General features: G+C 61.2%; 2 non-coding genes across 2 annotated transcripts; both read right to left on the bottom strand.

The window, feature by feature from the left end:
* Positions 1 to 4297: 4297 nt before the first annotated feature.
* Positions 4298 to 4416, bottom strand: LOC131861899 (5S ribosomal RNA). Its single transcript, XR_009360929.1, has one exon. It is a non-coding gene; the product is annotated as a 5S ribosomal RNA (ribosomal RNA).
* Positions 4417 to 10331: 5915 nt separating this feature from the next.
* Positions 10332 to 10450, bottom strand: LOC131861898 (5S ribosomal RNA). The gene has a single exon (XR_009360928.1). It is a non-coding gene; the product is annotated as a 5S ribosomal RNA (ribosomal RNA).
* Between the last annotated feature and the right edge of the window lie 12274 nt (positions 10451 to 22724).

Below are 22724 nucleotides of genomic sequence, written 5' to 3'. Positions count from 1 at the left end.
CTCGGTTTGCCCCGGGTGTGCACCTCGGGTGCGCACCTCGCGTGCACCTTCGCTGCGGTGGGCACCTTGGCTGGGTTGCGCGCCTTGGTGGGCACCATGCAGTGCACGAAGTCGGAGCCCGGTTTGCCCCGGGCGCGCACCTCCGCCAGGGTGGGCACCTTGGTGCGCACAACTTGCCTGGGCTGCGCACCAGGAAGGGCTCAAGATGGCACCCGCGTTCCGTTTTTTTCACTATCTTTCAGAACGGAAATTTTAAAATATCGTTTTTTTTTGCCTTTTCTGGAAATTAGTGAAGGCAGCGCATCAAAGGTGCGCAACGCTGGTGCGAACCTGGGAGCGCTCCGATGTGTGCTCCAAGGTGCGGCGTGCACGAAGTCGGAGCCCGGTTTGCCCCGGGTGCGCCCTGGTGGGCACCATGGTGCGCACCAAGGAGCGCTCCGAAGTGTGCTCCAAGGTGCGGCCTGCACGAAGTCGGAGCCCGGTTTGCCCCGGGCGTGCACCGCGGGTGGGCACCTTGGTGCGCATGCCTTGCCTGGGCTGCGCACCAGGGCGGGCTCAAGATGGCACCCGCGTTCCGTTTTTTTCACTATCTTTCAAAACGGAAATTTTAAAATCTCATTTTTTTTTGCCTTTTCTGGAAATTAGTGAAGGCAGCGCATCAAAGGTGCGCACCTCGCTGCCCACCACGGTGCGCAACGCCGGTGGGCACCCGGGAGTGCTTCGAAGTGTGCTCCAAGGTGCTGCGTGCACGTTGTCGGAGCCCGGTTTGCCCCGGGTGCGCACCTCGCGTGCACCTTCGTCGGGGTGGGCACCTTGGCTGGGTTTGCCCCGGCTGCGCTCCGAAGCGGGGTTATTGGAGCGCCGCCTCTTTTTTTGTCGGAGCGTTTGGTGGGGTTTCTCGCATTGGCTCTTCCCAGGCCCGGTTGCCACCCTGGCGCGCACGAAGTCGGAAGTAGGGTTAATTGCCCGGGTGCGCACCTTTGCCAGGGTGGGCACCTTACCTGGGCTGTGCACCAGGGCGGGCTCAAGATGGCACCCGCGTTCCGTTTTTTTCACTATCTTTCAAAACGGAAATTTTAAAATCTCCTCTTTTTTTTGCCTTTTCTGGAAATTAGTGAAGGCAGCGCATCAAAGGTGCGCACCTCGCTGCCCACCTTGGTGTGCTCTGAGGTGCGCACCCGGGAGCGCTACGAAGTGTGCTCCAAGGTGCGGCGTGCACGTTGTCGGAGCCCGGTTTGCCCCGGGTGCGCACCTCGCCTGCACCTTGGCCGGGGTGGGCACCCTGGCTGGGTTTGCCCAGGGTGCGCTCCGAAGCGGGGTTACTGGAGCGCCCCCTCTTTTTTTGTCAGAGCGTTTGGTGGGGTTTCTCGCATTGGCTCTTCCCAGGCCCGGTTGTTGGGTGCGCTCCCACCCTGGCGCGCGCGAAGTTGGAAGTTGGGTTAATTGCCCGGGCGCGCACCTTCGCCAGGGTGGGCACCTTGGTGCGCACACCTTGGCTGGGCTGCGCACCAGGGCGGGCTCAAGATGGCACCAGCATTCCCTTTTTCTCACTATCTTTCAAAACGGAAATTTTAAAATCTCGTTTTTTTTTGCCTTTTATGGAAATTAGTGAAGGCATCGCATCAAAGGTGCGCACCTCGCTGCCCACCTTGGTGTGCTCCGAGGTGCCCACCACGGTGCGCTCCGAGGTGCCCACCACGGTGCGCAACGCCGGTGCGAACCCGGGAGCGCCCCGATGTGTGCTCCAAGGTGCGGCGTGCACGAAGCCGGACCCCGGTTTGCCCCGGGTGCGCACCTCGCGTGCACCTTGGTGCGCACACCTTGGCTGGGTTGCGCGGCCTGGTGGGCACCATGGTGCGCACCAAGGAGCGCTCCGAAGTGTGCTCCAAGGTGCGGCGTGCACGAAGTCCTAGCCCGGTTTGCCCCGGGTGCGCACCTTCGCCGCGGTGGGCACCATGGCGTGCACGAAGTCGGAGCCCGGTTTGCCCCGGGTGCGCACCTCGCGTGCACCTTCGCCGGGGTGGGCACCTCGGCTGGGTTGCGCGCCCTGGTGCGCACCAAGGAGCGCTCCGAAGTGTGCTCCAAGGTGCGGCGTGCACGAAGTCGGAGCCCGGTTTGCCCCGGGTGCGCACCTTCGCCGCGGTGGGCACCCTGGTGCGCACCATGGCGTGCACGAAGTCGGAGCCCGGTTTGCCCCGGGTGCGCACCTCGCGTGCACCTTCGGCGGGGTTGCGCGCCCTGGTGCGCACCAAGGAGCGCTCCGAAGTGTGCTCCAAGGTGCGGCGTGCACGAAGTCGGAGCCCGGTTTGCCCCGGGTGCGCACCTCGCGTGCACCTTCGGCGGGGTTGCGCGCCCTGGTGGGCACCATGGTGCGCACCAAGGAGCGCTCCGAAGTGTGCTCCAAGGTGCGGCGTGCACGAAGTCGGAGCCCGGTTTGCCCCGGGTGCGCACCTCGCGTGCACCTTCGCCGCGGTGGGCACCATGGCGTGCACGAAGTCGGAGCCCGGTTTGCCCCGGGTGCGCACCTCGCGTGCACCTTCGCCGGGGTGGGCACCTCGGCTGGGTTGCGCGCCCTGGTGCGCACCAAGGAGCGCTCCGAAGTGTGCTCCAAGGTGCGGCGTGCACGAAGTCGGAGCCCGGTTTGCCCCGGGTGCGCACCTCGCGTGCACCTTCGCCGCGGTGGGCACCATGGCGTGCACGAAGTCGGAGCCCGGTTTGCCCCGGGTGCGCACCCCGCGTGCACCTTCGCCGGGGTGGGCACCTCGGCTGGGTTGCGCGCCCTGGTGCGCACCAAGGAGCGCTCCGAAGTGTGCTCCAAGGTGCGGCGTGCACGAAGTCGGAGCCCGGTTTGCCCCGGGTGCGCACCTCGCGTGCACCTTCGCCGCGGTGGGCACCTTGGCTGGGTTGGGCACCATTGAGCGCTCCGAAGTGTGCTCCAAGGTGCGCACCATGGCCCTCCAAGGTGCGCAGCATGGCGTGCACGAAGTCGGAGCCCGGTTTGCCCCGGGTGCGCACCTCGCGTGCACCTTCGCCAGGGTGGGCACCTCGGTGCGCACACCTTCTCAATGTTTTCTTGCCTTTTCTGGAAATTGGTGAAGGCAGCGCATCAAAGGTGCGCACCTCGGTGTGCTCCGAGGTGCGAACCCGAGAGCGCTCCGAGGTGCCCACGAAGTCGAAAGTCGGGTTAATTGCATTGTTTTCCCCGGGTGCGCTCCGAGGTGCGCAACATCGGTGCGCACCAAGGAGGGCTCCGAAGTGTGCTCCAAGGTGCGCACGATTCGGAGCTCGGTTTGCCCGGGGTGCGCACACCTTGGCTGGGTTGCGCACCCTTTGTGCGCTCCAAGGTGCGCACGAAGTCGGAGCTCGGTTTGCCCCGGGTGCGCACCTTCGCCAGGGTGCGCACCTTGATGCGCACGCCTTGGCTGGGCTGCGCACCTTGGTGGGCGCCATGGTGCGCACCTTTCGTGCGCTCCAAGGTGCGCACGAAGTCGGAGCTCGGTTTGCCCCGGGTGCGCACCTTGGTGGGCGCCATGGTGCACTCCGAGGTGCCCAAGATTGGTGCGCACCAAGGAGCGCTCCGAAGTGCGCTCCAAGGTGCGCAGGTGCGCGCGAAGTCGAAAGTTGGGTTAATTGTCCGGTTTGCCTCGGGTGCGCACCTTGCGTGCACCTTCGCCAGGGTGGGCGCCTTGGTGCGCACACCTTGGCTGGGCTGCGCACCCGGGCGCGCACACCTTGGCACCCGCGTTTCCTTCATTTTAAATTTTTTTTTTTTACAATCTCTCAAGTGGGAAATTCTATAATCTCAACTTTTTTTGCCTTTTCAGGAAACTTTTGAATGGAGCGCATCATTGGTGCGCTCCGAAGTGTGCTCCAAGGTGCGCACCTCTGGTGTGCTCCAAAGCTCTCTCCAGCTGCGTGCACCTGCCCCGGCCGCGCACCCGGCCCCGCCCAGCTTCGCTCACCTGTCCCGGGCGTCTGGTGCGGAACCTTAGAGTAAGAAACATCACCGTGCACCTTGGCCAACGTGCGCGACTCGACCGAGCGCGCACTGGCCGAGGTGCACACCGATTTCACCTGGGTGCGCGCGCAGCACCTCGGGCGCACCGGGGTGCGCGCACAACGCCCGGGTTGCACCGTGGCCTGTGTGCTCGGGGCGCCTCGGGTGCGCGCTCGGTGTCGCCCCCGCGCGCGCGGTAGTGCGGGCAGCGCACCCCGGCCCGGCCCGGCCCCGACGAGAACGCAAACGGGCAAAAGGTTTATTCAAATAGCATTGCGACGCCCGGCGAAAAACTAAGAAAGGGTGCAACACCGGGACTTCCCGGGAGGTCACCCATCCCAGTACTACTCCGGCCCAAGCGCGCTTAACTGCGGAGTTCTGATGGGATCCGGTGCACTAACGCTGGTATGATCGCACCCGTTATGAGCTTGTCGCAGTGTGTACTTAGCAAACCGCGACCCACGTGCGAATCCACCCCGGCCACCCACCCCCGTCGAGGTGCACACCCTCCCTCGCGAAGTGCGCCCCGTTCGCCAAGTGTGAGCCCTGCCCGGGTGCGCGCACCTTGCTAGGGCGTCGGGTGTGCACCCGGCCCGGCCTACGTGCGTGCACCTGGACGGGGCGTCGTGTGCGTGCAGTGTCCCGTCTGCAACGCGGTGCCCACACACCACCTCGGGCGCAACGACCTGCGCTCACATGTGGGCCGAGTGCACCTTGGTGCATGTTCGGGGCGCCTCGGGTGCACGCTCGATCTTGCCCCGGTGCACCAAGGCGCTCGGTTTGCCCCGGGTGCGCACTTGGTGCAAGGTGGGCACCCAAAATAGGGATCAAGCACCAAAACACAAGTTTCGGGATGCAAAATGGGACCCAAGGACCACAAATGCGTTCCAAGACCCATGATGGGTCCACGAGAACAAAAATGTGTTCCGAGACTTAATAAACAAATATTGGGTTTTAGGAGAAGAAACATGCTCTGATGCCCAAAACGAGAATCGACCCCGAAAAGGCCACAGGCCAAAAGTGGGATGCGAGACAAAAAAAAATGGGACCCGAGGACCAAAATTGGGTTCCCAGGTCGAAGACAGGGCAACCGGACAAGAAACGACCTCTAAGGCTCGAAATGAGTCCCGACGACTAAAACTTGACAAGAAGCACCCATCAGGCACCCAACTCGACACCCATGGGATGCCGACCCACCCGGGCTTCCACCTAGCACACCTTGGCACCCACCCACCCTCGCACCCAACCTCGCACCCAACTTAGCACCTTTGAACCCACATTGGCACTCACCCTGACCCTGGCACCTTGGAACCCACATTGGCACTCACCTTGACCCTGGCACCCACCTTTGCACTCACCTTGGGACCCACCCTGGCTCCCACCTCGGCACCCACCCAGACACCCACCTTGGTTCCTTGGCACCCACCTTGGATCCTTGGCACCCACCCCGACACCCACCTTGGCACGCAACTTGGCTACTTGCCACCCACCTTGGCTCCTTGACGCCCACCCCGACAACCACCCCGTGACCTACCCTGGCTAGGGTTGGTGCACACCCACCCTGGTGCCCACCTTGGCACCCACCCCATGACCCACCTTGGCACGCACCTTAGTACCCACCCCGTTACCCACCCTAGGACCCACCCCGTGACCCACCTTGGCCAGGGTGGGTGCCTTGGTGCGCACAACTTGCCTGGGCTGCACACCAGGGCGGGCTCAAGATGGCACCCGCGTTCCGTTTTTTTCACTATCTTTCAAAACGGAAATTTTAAAATCTCGTTTTTTTTTTTTTTTTGCCTTTTCTGGAAATTAGTGAAGGCAGCGCATCAAAGGTGCGCAATGCTGGTGCGAACCCGGGAGCGCTCCGATGTGTGCTCCAAGGTGCGGCGTGCACGAAGTCCGAGCCCGGCTTGCCCCGGGTGCGCACCTCGCGTGCACCTTCGCCGGGGTGAGCACCTTGGCTGGGTTGCGCGCCCTGGTGCGCACCAAGGAGCGCTCTGAAGTGTGCTCCAAGGTGCGGCGTGCACGAAGTCGGAGCTCGGTTTGCCCCGGGTGTGCACCTCGGGTGCGCACCTCGCGTGCACCTTCGCTGCGGTGGGCACCTTGGCTGGGTTGCGCGCCTTGGTGGGCACCATGCAGTGCACGAAGTCGGAGCCCGGTTTGCCCCGGGCGCGCACCTCCGCCAGGGTGGGCACCTTGGTGCGCACAACTTGCCTGGGCTGCGCACCAGGAAGGGCTCAAGATGGCACCCGCGTTCCGTTTTTTTCACTATCTTTCAGAACGGAAATTTTAAAATATCGTTTTTTTTTGCCTTTTCTGGAAATTAGTGAAGGCAGCGCATCAAAGGTGCGCAACGCTGGTGCGAACCTGGGAGCGCTCCGATGTGTGCTCCAAGGTGCGGCGTGCACGAAGTCGGAGCCCGGTTTGCCCCGGGTGCGCCCTGGTGGGCACCATGGTGCGCACCAAGGAGCGCTCCGAAGTGTGCTCCAAGGTGCGGCCTGCACGAAGTCGGAGCCCGGTTTGCCCCGGGCGTGCACCGCGGGTGGGCACCTTGGTGCGCATGCCTTGCCTGGGCTGCGCACCAGGGCGGGCTCAAGATGGCACCCGCGTTCCGTTTTTTTCACTATCTTTCAAAACGGAAATTTTAAAATCTCATTTTTTTTTGCCTTTTCTGGAAATTAGTGAAGGCAGCGCATCAAAGGTGCGCACCTCGCTGCCCACCACGGTGCGCAACGCCGGTGGGCACCCGGGAGTGCTTCGAAGTGTGCTCCAAGGTGCTGCGTGCACGTTGTCGGAGCCCGGTTTGCCCCGGGTGCGCACCTCGCGTGCACCTTCGTCGGGGTGGGCACCTTGGCTGGGTTTGCCCCGGCTGCGCTCCGAAGCGGGGTTATTGGAGCGCCGCCTCTTTTTTTGTCGGAGCGTTTGGTGGGGTTTCTCGCATTGGCTCTTCCCAGGCCCGGTTGCCACCCTGGCGCGCACGAAGTCGGAAGTAGGGTTAATTGCCCGGGTGCGCACCTTTGCCAGGGTGGGCACCTTACCTGGGCTGTGCACCCGGGCGGGCTCAAGATGGCACCCGCGTTCCGTTTTTTTCACTATCTTTCAAAACGGAAATTTTAAAATCTCCTCTTTTTTTTGCCTTTTCTGGAAATTAGTGAAGGCAGCGCATCAAAGGTGCGCACCTCGCTGCCCACCTTGGTGTGCTCTGAGGTGCGCACCCGGGAGCGCTACGAAGTGTGCTCCAAGGTGCGGCGTGCACGTTGTCGGAGCCCGGTTTGCCCCGGGTGCGCACCTCGCCTGCACCTTGGCCGGGGTGGGCACCCTGGCTGGGTTTGCCCAGGGTGCGCTCCGAAGCGGGGTTACTGGAGCGCCCCCTCTTTTTTTGTCAGAGCGTTTGGTGGGGTTTCTCGCATTGGCTCTTCCCAGGCCCGGTTGTTGGGTGCGCTCCCACCCTGGCGCGCGCGAAGTTGGAAGTTGGGTTAATTGCCCGGGCGCGCACCTTCGCCAGGGTGGGCACCTTGGTGCGCACACCTTGGCTGGGCTGCGCACCAGGGCGGGCTCAAGATGGCACCAGCATTCCCTTTTTCTCACTATCTTTCAAAACGGAAATTTTAAAATCTCGTTTTTTTTTGCCTTTTATGGAAATTAGTGAAGGCATCGCATCAAAGGTGCGCACCTCGCTGCCCACCTTGGTGTGCTCCGAGGTGCCCACCACGGTGCGCTCCGAGGTGCCCACCACGGTGCGCAACGCCGGTGCGAACCCAGGAGCGCCCCGATGTGTGCTCCAAGGTGCGGCGTGCACGAAGCCGGACCCCGGTTTGCCCCGGGTGCGCACCTCGCGTGCACCTTGGTGCGCACACCTTGGCTGGGTTGCGCGGCCTGGTGGGCACCATGGTGCGCACCAAGGAGCGCTCCGAAGTGTGCTCCAAGGTGCGGCGTGCACGAAGTCCTAGCCCGGTTTGCCCCGGGTGCGCACCTTCGCCGCGGTGGGCACCATGGCGTGCACGAAGTCGGAGCCCGGTTTGCCCCGGGTGCGCACCTCGCGTGCACCTTCGCCGGGGTGGGCACCTCGGCTGGGTTGCGCGCCCTGGTGCGCACCAAGGAGCGCTCCGAAGTGTGCTCCAAGGTGCGGCGTGCACGAAGTCGGAGCCCGGTTTGCCCCGGGTGCGCACCTTCGCCGCGGTGGGCACCCTGGTGCGCACCATGGCGTGCACGAAGTCGGAGCCCGGTTTGCCCCGGGTGCGCACCTCGCGTGCACCTTCGGCGGGGTTGCGCGCCCTGGTGCGCACCAAGGAGCGCTCCGAAGTGTGCTCCAAGGTGCGGCGTGCACGAAGTCGGAGCCCGGTTTGCCCCGGGTGCGCACCTCGCGTGCACCTTCGGCGGGGTTGCGCGCCCTGGTGGGCACCATGGTGCGCACCAAGGAGCGCTCCGAAGTGTGCTCCAAGGTGCGGCGTGCACGAAGTCGGAGCCCGGTTTGCCCCGGGTGCGCACCTCGCGTGCACCTTCGCCGCGGTGGGCACCATGGCGTGCACGAAGTCGGAGCCCGGTTTGCCCCGGGTGCGCACCTCGCGTGCACCTTCGCCGGGGTGGGCACCTCGGCTGGGTTGCGCGCCCTGGTGCGCACCAAGGAGCGCTCCGAAGTGTGCTCCAAGGTGCGGCGTGCACGAAGTCGGAGCCCGGTTTGCCCCGGGTGCGCACCTCGCGTGCACCTTCGCCGCGGTGGGCACCATGGCGTGCACGAAGTCGGAGCCCGGTTTGCCTCGGGTGCGCACCCCGCGTGCACCTTCGCCGGGGTGGGCACCTCGGCTGGGTTGCGCGCCCTGGTGCGCACCAAGGAGCGCTCCGAAGTGTGCTCCAAGGTGCGGCGTGCACGAAGTCGGAGCCCGGTTTGCCCCGGGTGCGCACCTCGCGTGCACCTTCGCCGCGGTGGGCACCTTGGCTGGGTTGGGCACCATTGAGCGCTCCGAAGTGTGCTCCAAGGTGCGCACCATGGCCCTCCAAGGTGCGCAGCATGGCGTGCACGAAGTCGGAGCCCGGTTTGCCCCGGGTGCGCACCTCGCGTGCACCTTCGCCAGGGTGGGCACCTCGGTGCGCACACCTTCTCAATGTTTTCTTGCCTTTTCTGGAAATTGGTGAAGGCAGCGCATCAAAGGTGCGCACCTCGGTGTGCTCCGAGGTGCGAACCCGAGAGCGCTCCGAGGTGCCCACGAAGTCGAAAGTCGGGTTAATTGCATTGTTTTCCCCGGGTGCGCTCCGAGGTGCGCAACATCGGTGCGCACCAAGGAGGGCTCCGAAGTGTGCTCCAAGGTGCGCACGATTCGGAGCTCGGTTTGCCCGGGGTGCGCACACCTTGGCTGGGTTGCGCACCCTTTGTGCGCTCCAAGGTGCGCACGAAGTCGGAGCTCGGTTTGCCCCGGGTGCGCACCTTCGCCAGGGTGCGCACCTTGATGCGCACGCCTTGGCTGGGCTGCGCACCTTGGTGGGCGCCATGGTGCGCACCTTTCGTGCGCTCCAAGGTGCGCACGAAGTCGGAGCTCGGTTTGCCCCGGGTGCGCACCTTGGTGGGCGCCATGGTGCACTCCGAGGTGCCCAAGATTGGTGCGCAACAAGGAGCGCTCCGAAGTGCGCTCCAAGGTGCGCAGGTGCGCGCGAAGTCGAAAGTTGGGTTAATTGTCCGGTTTGCCTCGGGTGCGCACCTTGCGTGCACCTTCGCCAGGGTGGGCGCCTTGGTGCGCACACCTTGGCTGGGCTGCGCACCCGGGCGCGCACACCTTGGCACCCGCGTTTCCTTCATTTTAAATTTTTTTTTTTTACAATCTCTCAAGTGGGAAATTCTATAATCTCAACTTTTTTTGCCTTTTCAGGAAACTTTTGAATGGAGCGCATCATTGGTGCGCTCCGAAGTGTGCTCCAAGGTGCGCACCTCTGGTGTGCTCCAAAGCTCTCTCCAGCTGCGTGCACCTGCCCCGGCCGCGCACCCGGCCCCGCCCAGCTTCGCTCACCTGTCCCGGGCGTCTGGTGCGGAACCTTAGAGTAAGAAACATCACCGTGCACCTTGGCCAACGTGCGCGACTCGACCGAGCGCGCACTGGCCGAGGTGCACACCGATTTCACCTGGGTGCGCGCGCAGCACCTCGGGCGCACCGGGGTGCGCGCACAACGCCCGGGTTGCACCGTGGCCTGTGTGCTCGGGGCGCCTCGGGTGCGCGCTCGGTGTCGCCCCCGCGCGCGCGGTAGTGCGGGCAGCGCACCCCGGCCCGGCCCGGCCCCGACGAGAACGCAAACGGGCAAAAGGTTTATTCAAATAGCATTGCGACGCCCGGCGAAAAACTAAAAAAGGGTGCAACACCGGGACTTCCCGGGAGGTCACCCATCCCAGTACTACTCCGGCCCAAGCGCGCTTAACTGCGGAGTTCTGATGGGATCCGGTGCACTAACGCTGGTATGATCGCACCCGTTATGAGCTTGTCGCAGTGTGTACTTAGCAAACCGCGACCCACGTGCGAATCCACCCCGGCCACCCACCCCCGTCGAGGTGCACACCCTCCCTCGCGAAGTGCGCCCCGTTCGCCAAGTGTGAGCCCTGCCCGGGTGCGCGCACCTTGCTAGGGCGTCGGGTGTGCACCCGGCCCGGCCTACGTGCGTGCACCTGGACGGGGCGTCGTGTGCGTGCAGTGTCCCGTCTGCAACGCGGTGCCCACACACCACCTCGGGCGCAACGACCTGCGCTCACATGTGGGCCGAGTGCACCTTGGTGCATGTTCGGGGCGCCTCGGGTGCACGCTCGATCTTGCCCCGGTGCACCAAGGCGCTCGGTTTGCCCCGGGTGCGCACTTGGTGCAAGGTGGGCACCCAAAATAGGGATCAAGCACCAAAACACAAGTTTCGGGATGCAAAATGGGACCCAAGGACCACAAATGCGTTCCAAGACCCATGATGGGTCCACGAGAACAAAAATGTGTTCCGAGACTTAATAAACAAATATTGGGTTTTAGGAGAAGAAACATGCTCTGATGCCCAAAACGAGAATCGACCCCGAAAAGGCCACAGGCCAAAAGTGGGATGCGAGACAAAAAAAAATGGGACCCGAGGACCAAAATTGGGTTCCCAGGTCGAAGACAGGGCAACCGGACAAGAAACGACCTCTAAGGCTCGAAATGAGTCCCGACGACTAAAACTTGACAAGAAGCACCCATCAGGCACCCAACTCGACACCCATGGGATGCCGACCCACCCGGGCTTCCACCTAGCACACCTTGGCACCCACCCACCCTCGCACCCAACCTCGCACCCAACTTAGCACCTTTGAACCCACATTGGCACTCACCCTGACCCTGGCACCTTGGAACCCACATTGGCACTCACCTTGACCCTGGCACCCACCTTTGCACTCACCTTGGGACCCACCCTGGCTCCCACCTCGGCACCCACCCAGACACCCACCTTGGTTCCTTGGCACCCACCTTGGATCCTTGGCACCCACCCCGACACCCACCTTGGCACGCAACTTGGCTACTTGCCACCCACCTTGGCTCCTTGACGCCCACCCCCGACAACCACCCCGTGACCTACCCTGGCTAGGGTTGGTGCACACCCACCCTGGTGCCCACCTTGGCACCCACCCCATGACCCACCTTGGCACGCACCTTAGTACCCACCCCGTTACCCACCCTAGGACCCACCCCGTGACCCACCTTGGCCAGGGTGGGTGCACCCACCCTGGTGCCCACCTTGGCACCCACCCATCCTAGCACCCAGCCTGTGACCGGGCTTGGAACCCAACCTTGCACCCGTCTTGGCCAGTGTGGGTGCGCACCCATCCTGGCACCCACGTTGTGACACACCCTTTAACCCACGCACCCTAGCAGCCACGTTGGCACCCACCTTGGAACACAACCTAGCAACTTGGCACCCACCCCGTGACCCACCTTGGCATCCACCATAGCAGTCGCCCACTTGGCACCCACCTTGGAACCCAAGTTGGCACCCACCTCGGCACCCACCTTGACACTTGTGGACCCACCTTGCCACTCACCCTAGCATCGACCCATCCTAGCACCCACCCTGGCACCTTTGCACCCTAGCACTCACCCATCCTAGCACCTAACCTGTGACCCACCTTGACACTCACCCTCGCACCCACCTTGGAACCCAACCTAGCACCCACCCACCCTGACACCAACCCTAGCACCTACCCACCCTTGCACCCACCCTGTGACCCATCTTGGCACCCACCCATCCTACCACTCAACCTATCACCCACCTTCTCACCCACCTTGGCATCCACCTTAGCACCCACCCACACTGGCACCTTGGCACCCACCTCGGGCAAGGTGGGTGCACACCCACCCTGACACCCAATTTAGAACCAACCGAGCATGTTACCCACCTTGGCACCCACATTGCAGCCCACCCTAGTACCCACCCTATGACCCACATTGGCATCCACACCCTAGCACCCAGGCACCTCGACACCCGCCTTGACACGCACCCTAGCACTAAACCTGTGACCCACCTTGGAACTCACCCTAGAACCCACCCACCCTGTGAACCACCTTGGCATCCACCTTAGCACCCACCCACCTTGGCACCCACTCTAGCACTCACCCATCCTAACACCCAACTTGTTACCCACCTTGGCACCCGCCCTCGCGTCCACCTTGAAACCCACCCTAGCACCCACCCACGCAGGAGCCCACCTTGGCACCCAACCTAACACCCACGCATCCTGGCACCCAACTTGTGACCCACCTTGGAACCCACCCTAGTACCCACCTTTGAACCCACTATATCACCAACCCACCTTGGCACCCACCCTATGACCCTCTTTGGAATCCACCCTAGCACGCACCCACCCTGGCACCCACCATGGAGCGCACCCTAGCACCCACCCACCTCGGCACGCACCTCAACACCCACCTTGGTGTGCGCACTGCGCCAACCTCTCAAAGACCCTATGTGGTGCGCTCCAAAGTGTACACCTTTGGTGCGCTCCAAGGTGCGCACCTTTGGTGCACACCGAGGTGCACACCAAAGTGTGCACCGAGGTGAGCACCAAAGTGCACTCCAAGGTGCACACCAAGGCGTGCACCTTTGGTGCGGTCAATGCAAACGAATTCGGAAGTTGGGGTCGATGTCCTAATCGCTGCTGCAGACTACACGTATGAGAATCGGACAAATAGCTTTATATAGGGGAGGTGTTGCGTTTGATGGGTCGACTCCCCTGGTTGTGTGCACTGCACCAACTTCAAAGACCCTGTCTTGTTTAAGAAGTCAAAAGTTGGGGTGGATGTCCTAATCATTGCTGCAGTCTACGCATGTATGAGAATCAGACAAATAGCTTATAAGGGGAGGTGTTGCATTCGGTGGGTTGACTCCCCTGGTTGTGCGCACTGCGCCAACCTCAAAGACCCCGCATAGCAGAAGAAGTCGGAAGTCGGATTTTGGTGAGCACCAAGGCGTGCACCTTTGGTGCGGTCAACGCAGACGAATTCAGAAGTTGGGGTGGATGTCCTAATCGTTGTTGCAGGCTACACATGTATGAGAATCAGACAAATAGCTTATATAGGGGAGGTGTTGGGTTTGATGGGTCAACTCCCTTGGTTGTGCGCATTACGCCAACCTCAAAGACCTTGTTTTCGTTAAGAAGTCAAAAGTTGGGGTCAATGTCCTAATGGCTCCTGTAGGCTACACATGTATGAGAATCGGACAAATAGCTTATATAGGGGAGGTGTTGGGTTTGATGGGTCGACTCCCCTGGTTGTGCGCATTACGTCAACCTCAAAGACCTTGTTTTCGTTAAGAAGTCAAAAGTTGGGGTCGATGTCCTAATTGCTCCTGTAGACTACACATGTATGAGAATCAGACAAATAGCTTATATAGGGGAGGTGTTGGGTTTGATGGGTTGACTCCCCTAGTTGTTCGCATTACACCAACCTCAAAGACCTTGTTTTCGTTTAGAAGCCGAAAGTTGGGGTCGATGTCCTAATTGCTCCTGCAGGCTACGCATGTATGAGAATCAGACAAATAGCTTATATAGGGGAGGTGTTGGGTTTGATGGGTCGACTCCCCTGGTTGTGCGCATTGCGCCAACCTCAAAGACCCTGCATTGCGGATGAAGTCGAAAGTCAGAGTTTGGTGTGCTACAAGGTGTGGTCGAAGGTGCTCACCTAGGTGTGCACCTTTGGAGCGCAGGAAAAGTGCCCTCCAAAAGTGCGCACCTTTGGAGTGCACAAAAGTGCCCTCCAAAAGTGCGCACCTTTGGAGCGCACAAAAGTGCCCTCCAAAAAGTGCCCTCCAAAAGTGCGCACCTTTGGAGCGCACAAAAGTGCCCTCCAAAAAGTGCCCTCCAAAAGTGCGCACCTTTGGAGTGCAGAAAAGTGCCCTCCAAAAAGTGCCCTCCAAAAGTGTGCACCTTTGGAGTGCACAAAAGTGCCCTCCAAAAGTGCGCACCTTTGGAGCGCAGAAAAGTGCCCTCCAAAAAGTGCCCTCCAAAAGTGCGCACCTTTGGAGCGCAGAAAAGTGCCCTCCAAAAAGTGCCCTCCAAAAGTGCGCACCTTTGGAGCGCAGAAAAGTGCCCTCCAAAAAGTGCCCTCCAAAAGTGCGCACCTTTGGAGCGCAGAAAAGTGCCCTCCAAAAAGTGCCCTCCAAAAGTGCGCACCTTTGGAGCGCACAAAAGTGCCCTCCAAAAAGTGCCCTCCAAAAGTGCGCACCTTTGGAGCGCACAAAAGTGCCCTCCAAAAGTGCGCACCTTTGGAGCGCACAAAAGTGCCCTCCAAAAGTGCGCACTTTTGGTGCGCACCAAGGCGCTGGTTCGGTCGTTGCAGGCGAGTTCGGAAGTTGGGGTCGATGTCCTGAGCGGAGGTGCAAACTACACAGGTGTCGGAATCGGACAAATAGCTTATATAGGGGAGGTGTATGCTTCGATGGGTCGACTCCCCAGGTTGAGCGCACCGCGCCAACCTCAAAGACCCTACGGTATGGATGAAGTCGGAAGTTGGGTCCGATGACCGATTCGATTAGTAGGTATGCTCATGAGGTCGGAATTTGGGTCCGATGACCTGCCATGTGCAGGAAGGCGAATGTTGGCACTGTGCGTTGCAAGGTGCACACCAAGGTGCTGGTGCGGTCTTTTTAGTCGAGTTCGGAAGTTGGGGTCGATGTCCTGATCGGAGGTGCAAGCTACACAGGTGTGGGAATCGGACAAATAGCTTATATAGGGGAGGTGTATGCTTCGTTGGGTCGACTCCCCGGGTTGAGCGCACCGCGCCAACCTCAAAGACCCTACGGTATGGATGAAGTCGGAAGTTGGGTCCGATGACCGATTCGATATGTAGGCATACTCGCGAGGTCGGAATTTGGGTCCGATGACCTGCCATGTGCAGGAAGGCGAATGTTGGCACTGTGCGTTGCAAGGTGCGCACCAAGGCGCTGGTTCGGTCGTTGCAGGCGAGTTCGGAAGTTGGGGTCGATGTCCTGATCGGAGGTGCAAACTACACAGGTGTGGGAATCGGACAAATAGCTTATATAGGGGAGGTGTATGCTTCGTTGGGTCGACTCCCCGGGTTGAGCGCACCGCGCCAACCTCAAAGACCCTACGGTATGGATGAAGTCGGAAGTTGTGTCCGATGACCGATTCGATATGTAGGCATACTCGCGAGGTCGGAATTTGGGTCCGATGACCTGCCATGTGCAGGAAGGCGAATGTTGGGACTGTGCGTCGCAAGGTGCGCACCAAGGCGCTGGTGCCGTCGTTGCAGTCGAGTTCGGAAGTTGGGGTCGATGTCCTGGTCAGAGGTGCAAACTACACAGGTGTGGGAATCGGACAAATAGCTTATATAGGGGAGGTGTATGCTTCGATGGGTCGACTCCCCGGGTTGAGCGCACCGCGCCAACCTCAAAGACCCTACAGTATGGATGAAGTCGGAAGTTGGGTCCGATGACCGATTCGATACGTAGGCATATTGGCGAGGTCTGAATTTGTGTCCGATGACCTGCCATGCGCAGGAAGGCGGAATTTGGGTCCGATGACCGAGTTGATGGCGTGCCATGCGCAGAAAGGCGGAATTTGGGTCCGATGACCGAGTTGATGTTGATGGCCCGCCATGCACAGGAAGGCGGAATTTGGGTCCGATGACCGATTTGAAGGCGTGCCATGCGCAGAAAGGCGGAGTTTGGGTCCGATGACCGAGTTGATATTGATGGCCCGCCATGCGCAGGAAGGCGGAATTTGGGTCCGATGACCTGACATACGCATGGAGTCCGACTCGGGGGCCGATGTTCGATTCGATGACTTGCATTGTGGGTAAAGTCGGAAGTTGTGGTCTTTGACCCGATTCGATGACCAGACTTCGGCTGCTTGAGAATCGGACAAATAACTTATATAGGGGAGGTAGTGTTCTCGAGCATCCTCCCCCCGTGCCCGTTTATGTCGATTGATGCTGGTGCTCGACTGGTTGGAGCGCTCGGATGCAAAAATCTTGCACCAGGATTTATCGATTGTGATGGACACGGCAAGTCTCCTGATTGCTATGCAGGAGCTCATCGTGAATCTCTATGCGGCCTTGGTATGGACTCGACCTGCGGAATGGTTCGGCAATGGTAGTCGCTCCAACACGTCCTTGCAATGGCCACAGAGGTGATTCGACTAGAGCTCCAGTCTAGCTTTTGGGTTGCTTGGCGGACTGGTATAGCCGCGATCGAGTTCCGGCCATGAACGTTTTAGATAGCTCTTGGGCTTTCTGGGACGGAAGTCGGAAGTTTGGGCTGTTGTCCGATTTGATGACCATTCTTCGGATGTGTGAGAATCGGACAAATAACTTATATAGGGGACTGTGTTGTCTCACGCAGCCCCCTCCGTGCCCCTCTATCTCGACCGATGTTGGTGCTTGAAAGGGTTGGGATCGCTCGGATTTATAAACGTGCACCACCATTTGTCGAGTGTGAGGGACGCGGCAGGTCTCCTAAATGCTATACGGGCGCTCTCTGAGAATCTCTATCCGGCCTCGACACAGACTAGTCTTGCTGAATGGTTTGGCACTGGTAGTCGATCCAACACGTCGTTGTTGTGGCCGCCTAGGCGATTCGATTCGAGCCCCCGTCTAGCTTTTGGGTTGCTTGGCGGATTTTGCCCTATCCGCAAGTGAGCTCGGTCCCTAAACGTTCGAGAAACCCGATTGCTATGCGCCGACTCTCTTTCTTGCGAGCCTCCATCTAGCTTTTGGGTCTCTACGGAACGGAAGTCGGAATCTGGGACCGTTGTTTGATTCGACGAGGCAGACTACGGTTGTGCGAGAATCGGACAAATAACTTATATAGGGGAGGTGTTGACTGGAGCATTCTCCCCCGTGCCCCTCTAACTCGACCAATGCTGGCGCTCGAACGGTGGTAGCGCTCGGATTTTCGTTGAGCGCCAGCATTGGTCGATTTAGAGGGGCATGCGAGATTCCCGAATGCTATGCGAGGGCTCTAACGGAAATGTCTATTGGTTTCGGTATGGATGCAATTGCGAGTGGTTCGGCAAAGGTAGTCGTTCCGATGCGTCCATGTCGTGGCCAAATCGATAATTCGATTTGAGCCCTCGTATAGCATTTGGGTCTCTCGATGTGATTCCGCATTCCAGTCCCTTTGGGCACTGCTTGAGCCGCATCCCAGGGGGTTCCCTTCCCAATAATCTGCCTCGCAACCCGATTGCTATGCGGTGAGGCTCCTCGGCCGCCTCGGAACTATCTGTGTATCAGACGCATCGCGGGATAAGGGGTTGGCAACGGTAGTCGCCCCAAGCGCGTCCGATGCTTGGACCATTCCGAGGCGGCCCTGAAGCCTCTTCCGTCTAGCCGTTGGGTCCTTCTCGCCGCATCCCTTGCCTCGCACCCCGATTGCTATGCGGTGAGGCTCCTCGGCCGCCTTGGAACTATCTGTGTATCAGACGCATCGCGGGATAAGGGGTTGTCACTGGTAGTCGCCCCAAGCGCGTCCGATTCTTGGACCATTCCGAGGCGGCCCTGAAGCCTCTTCCGTCTAGCCGTTGGGTCCTTCTCGCCGCATCCCTCGACTCGCACCCCGATTGCTATGCGGTGAGGCTCCTCGGCCGCCTTGGAACTATCTGTGTATCGGACGCGTCGCGGGATAAGGGGTTGTCACTGGTAGTCGCCCCAAGCGCGTCCGATGCTTGGACCATTCCGAGGCGGCCCTGAAGCCTCTTCCGTCTAGCCGTTGGGTCCTTCTCGCCGCATCCCTCGCCTCGCACCCCGATTGCTATGCGGTGAGGCTCCTCGGCCGCCTTGGAACTATCTGTGTATCGGACGCGTCGCGGGATAAGGGGTTGTCACTGGTAGTCGCCCCAAGCGCGTGCGATGCATGGACCATTCCCAGGCGGCCCTGAAGCCTCTTCCGTCTAGCCGTTGGGTCCTTCTCGCCGCATCCCTCGCCTCGCACCCCGATTGCTATGCGGTGAGGCTCCTCGGCCGCCTTGGAACTATCTGTGTATCGGACGCGTCGCGGGATAAGGGGTTGTCACTGGTAGTCGCCCCAAGCGCGTCCGATGCTTGGACCATTCCGAGGCGGCCCTGAAGCCTCTTCCGTCTAGCCGTTGGGTCCTTCTCGCCGCATCCCTCGCCTCGCACCCCGATTGCTATGCGGTGAGGCTCCTCGGCCGCCTTGGAACTATCTGTGTATCGGACGCGTCGCGGGATAAGGGGTTGTCACTGGTAGTCGCCCCAAGCGCGTCCGATGCTTGGACCATTCCGAGGCGGCCCTGAAGCCTCTTCCGTCTAGCCGTTGGGTCCTTCTCGCCGCATCCCTCGCCTCGCACCCCGATTGCTATGCGGTGAGGCTCCTCGGCCGCCTTGGAACTATCTGTGTATCGGACGCGTCGCGGGATAAGGGGTTGTCACTGGTAGTCGCCCCAAGCGCGTCCGATGCTTGGACCATTCCGAGGCGGCCCTGAAGCCTCTTCCGTCTAGCCGTTGGGTCCTTCTCGCCGCATCCCTCGCCTCGCACCCCGATTGCTATGCGGTGAGGCTCCTCGGCCGCCTTGGAACTATCTGTGTATCGGACGCATCGCGGGATAAGGGGTTGTCACTGGTAGTCGCCCCAAGCGCGTCCGATGCTTGGACCATTCCGAGGCGGCCCTGAAGCCTCTTCCGTCTAGCCGTTGGGTCCTTCTCGCCGCATCCCTCGCCTCGCACCCCGATTGCTATGCGGTGAGGCTCCTCGGCCGCCTTGGAACTATCTGTGTATCGGACGCGTCGCGGGATAAGGGGTTGTCACTGGTAGTCGCCCCAAGCGCGTCCGATGCTTGGACCATTCCGAGGCGGCCCTGAAGCCTCTTCCGTCTAGCCGTTGGGTCCTTCTCGCCGCATCCCTCGCCTCGCACCCCGATTGCTATGCGGTGAGGCTCCTCGGCCGCCTTGGAACTATCTGTGTATCGGACGCGTCGCGGGATAAGGGGTTGTCACTGGTAGTCGCCCCAAGCGCGTCCGATGCTTGGACCATTCCGAGGCGGACCTGAAGCCTCTTCGTCTAGCCGTTGGGTCCTTCTCGCCGCATCCCTCGCCTCGCACCCCGATTGCTATGCGGTGAGGCTCCTCGGCCGCCTTGGAACTATCTGTGTATCGGACGCGTCGCGGGATAAGGGGTTGTCACTGGTAGTCGCCCCAAGCGCGTCCGATGCTTGGACCATTCCGAGGCGGCCCTGAAGCCTCTTCCGTCTAGCCGTTGGGTCCTTCTTGCCGCATCCCTCGCCTCGCACCCCGATTGCTATGCGGTGAGGCTCCTCGGCCGCCTTGGAACTATCTGTGTATCGGACGCGTCGCGGGATAAGGGGTTGTCACTGGTAGTCGCCCCAAGCGCGTCCGATGCTTGGACCATTCCGAGGCGGCCCTGAAGCCTCTTCCGTCTAGCCGTTGGGTCCTTCTCGCCGCATCCCTCGCCTCGCACCCCGATTGCTATGCGGTGAGGCTCCTCGGCCGCCTTGGAACTATCTGTGTATCGGACGCATCGCGGGATAAGGGGTTGTCACTGGTAGTCGCCCCAAGCGCGTCCGATGCTTGGACCATTCCGAGGCGGCCCTGAAGCCTCTTCCGTCTAGCCGTTGGGTCCTTCTCGCCGCATCCCTCGCCTCGCACCCCGATTGCTATGCGGTGAGGCTCCTCGGCCGCCTTGGAACTATCTGTGTATCGGACGCGTCGCGGGATAAGGGGTTGTCACTGGTAGTCGCCCCAAGCGCGTCCGATGCTTGGACCATTCCGAGGCGGACCTGAAGCCTCTTCCGTCTAGCCGTTGGGTCCTTCTCGCCGCATCCCTCGCCTCGCACCCCGATTGCTATGCGGTGAGGCTCCTCGGCCGCCTTGGAACTATCTGTGTATCGGACGCGTCGCGGGATAAGGGGTTGTCACTGGTAGTCGCCCCAAGCGCGTCCGATGCTTGGACCATTCCGAGGCGGCCCTGAAGCCTCTTCCGTCTAGCCGTTGGGTCCTTCTCGCCGCATCCCTCGCCTCGCACCCCGATTGCTATGCGGTGAGGCTCCTCGGCCGCCTTGGAACTATCTGTGTATCGGACGCGTCGCGGGATAAGGGGTTGTCACTGGTAGTCGCCCCAAGCGCGTCCGATGCTTGGACCATTCCGAGGCGGACCTGAAGCCTCTTCCCTCTAGCCGTTGGGGCTTTCTCGCCGCATCCCTCGCCTCGCACCCCGATTGCTATTCGGTGAGGCTCCTCGGCCGCCTTGGAACTATCTGTGTATCGGACGCATCGCGGGATAAGGGGTTGGCAGTGGTAGTCGCCCCAAGCGCGTCCGATGCTTGGACCATTCCGAGGCGGCCCTGCAGCCTCTTCCGTCTAGCCGTTGGGGCCATCTCGCTGCATCCCCCACCTCGCACCACGATTGCTATGCGGTGAGGCTCCTTGGCCGCCTCGGAACTATCTGTGTATCGGACGCATCGCGGGATAAGGGGTTGTCACTGGTAGTCGCCCCAAGCGCGTCCGATGCTTGGACTATTCCGAGGCGGCCCTGCAGCCTCTTCCGTCTAGCCGTTGGGGCCATCTCGCCGCATCCCCCAGCTCCTCGGCCGCCTCGGAACTATCTGTGTATCGGACGCATCGCGGGATAAGGGGTTGGCAGTGGTAGTCGCCCCAAGCGCGTTCGATGCTTGGACTATTCCGAGGCGGCCCCGCAGCCTCTTCCGTCTACCCTTTGGGGCCATCTCGCCGCATCCCTCGCCTCGCACCCCGATTGCTATGCGGTGAGGCTCCTCGGCCGCCTGGGAACTATCTTCGTATCGGATGCATCGCGGGATAAGGGGTTGTCACTGGTAGTCGCCCCAAGCGCGTCCGATGCTTGGACTATTCCGAGGCGGCCCTGTGGCCTCTTCCGTCTAGCCGTTGGGGCCATCTCGCCGCATCCCTCACCTCGCACCCCCATTGCTATGCGGTGAGGCTCCTCGGCCGCCTTGGAACTGTCTTCGTATCGGAAGCATCGCGGGATAAGGGGTTGTCACTGGTAGTCGCCCCAAGCGCGTCCGATGCTTGGACTATTCCGAGGCGGCCCTGCAGCCTCTTCCGTCTAGCCGTTGGGGCCATCTCGCCGCATCCCCCACCTCGCACCCGGATTGCTATGCGGTGAGGCTCCTCGGCCGCCTTGGAACTATCTTCGTATCGGACGCATCGCGGGATAAGGGGTTGTCACTGGTAGTCGCCCCAAGCGCGTCCGATGCTTGGACTATTCCGACGCGGCCCTGTGGCCTCTTCCGTCTAGCCGTTGGGGCCATCTTGCCGCATCCCCCACCTCGCACCCCGATTGCTATGCGGTGAGGCTCCTCGGCCGCCTTGGAACCATCTTCGTATCGGACGCATCGCGGGATGAGGGGTTGTCACTGGTAGTCGCCCCAAGCGCGTCCGATGCTTGGACCATTCCGAGGCGGCCCTGAAGCCTCTTCCGTCTAGCCGTTGGGGCCTTCCCGCCCCATCCCTCGCCTCGCACCCCCGATTGCTATGCGGTGAGGCTCCTCGGCCGCCTTGGAACCATCTGTGTATCGGACGCATCGCGGGATAAGGGGTTGGCACTGGTAGTCGCCCCAAGCGCGTCCGATGCTTGGAGCATTCCGAGGTGGCCCTGAAGCCTCTTCCGTCTAGCCGTTGGGGCCTTCCCGCCCCATCCCTCGCCTCGCACCCCGATTGATATGCGGTGAGGCTCCTCGGCCGCCTTGGAACTATCTGTGTATCGGACGCATCGCGGGATAAGGGGTTGGCACTGGTAGTCGTCCCAATCGCGTCCGATGCTTGGACCATTCCGAGGCGGCCCTGCAGCCTCTTCCGTTTAGCCGTCGGGGCCTTCCCGCCGCATCCCTCGCCTCGCATCCCGATTCCTATGCGGTGAGTCTTCTCGGCCGCCGCGGAACTATACCTGTTATTGCTACTGCATCCTTCGGCTGGTAACCTCCTCTGCCGCCTTGGAACGTTCTCTTTGTCGGACGCGTCGCGGGATAAGGGGTTGGCACTGGTAGTCGCCCCAAGCGCGCCCGATGCATAGACCGCTCCGAGTTGACCTTGCTTTCAGCCTCTCACATGCATAGACCTCTCTGAGTCGACCCTGCAGCCTCTCACGTTTAGCCTTTGGAATCTCGCCTCACAACATGATTGCTATCCTTGATGCATCCCTTGCCTCGAGCCCTGATTGCTTTCTTGGCTGCATCCCTCCTCTCCTCACAGCCCGGTTGTCATCACTGCTTCAT

This window comes from Cryptomeria japonica, unplaced genomic scaffold (assembly GCF_030272615.1).
Source record: "Cryptomeria japonica unplaced genomic scaffold, Sugi_1.0 HiC_scaffold_34, whole genome shotgun sequence".
Taxonomy (NCBI): Eukaryota; Viridiplantae; Streptophyta; class Pinopsida; order Cupressales; family Cupressaceae; genus Cryptomeria; species Cryptomeria japonica.
The sequence above is the reverse complement of the archived record's forward strand: the minus strand, read 5'-3'. Positions and strand labels throughout refer to the sequence as shown.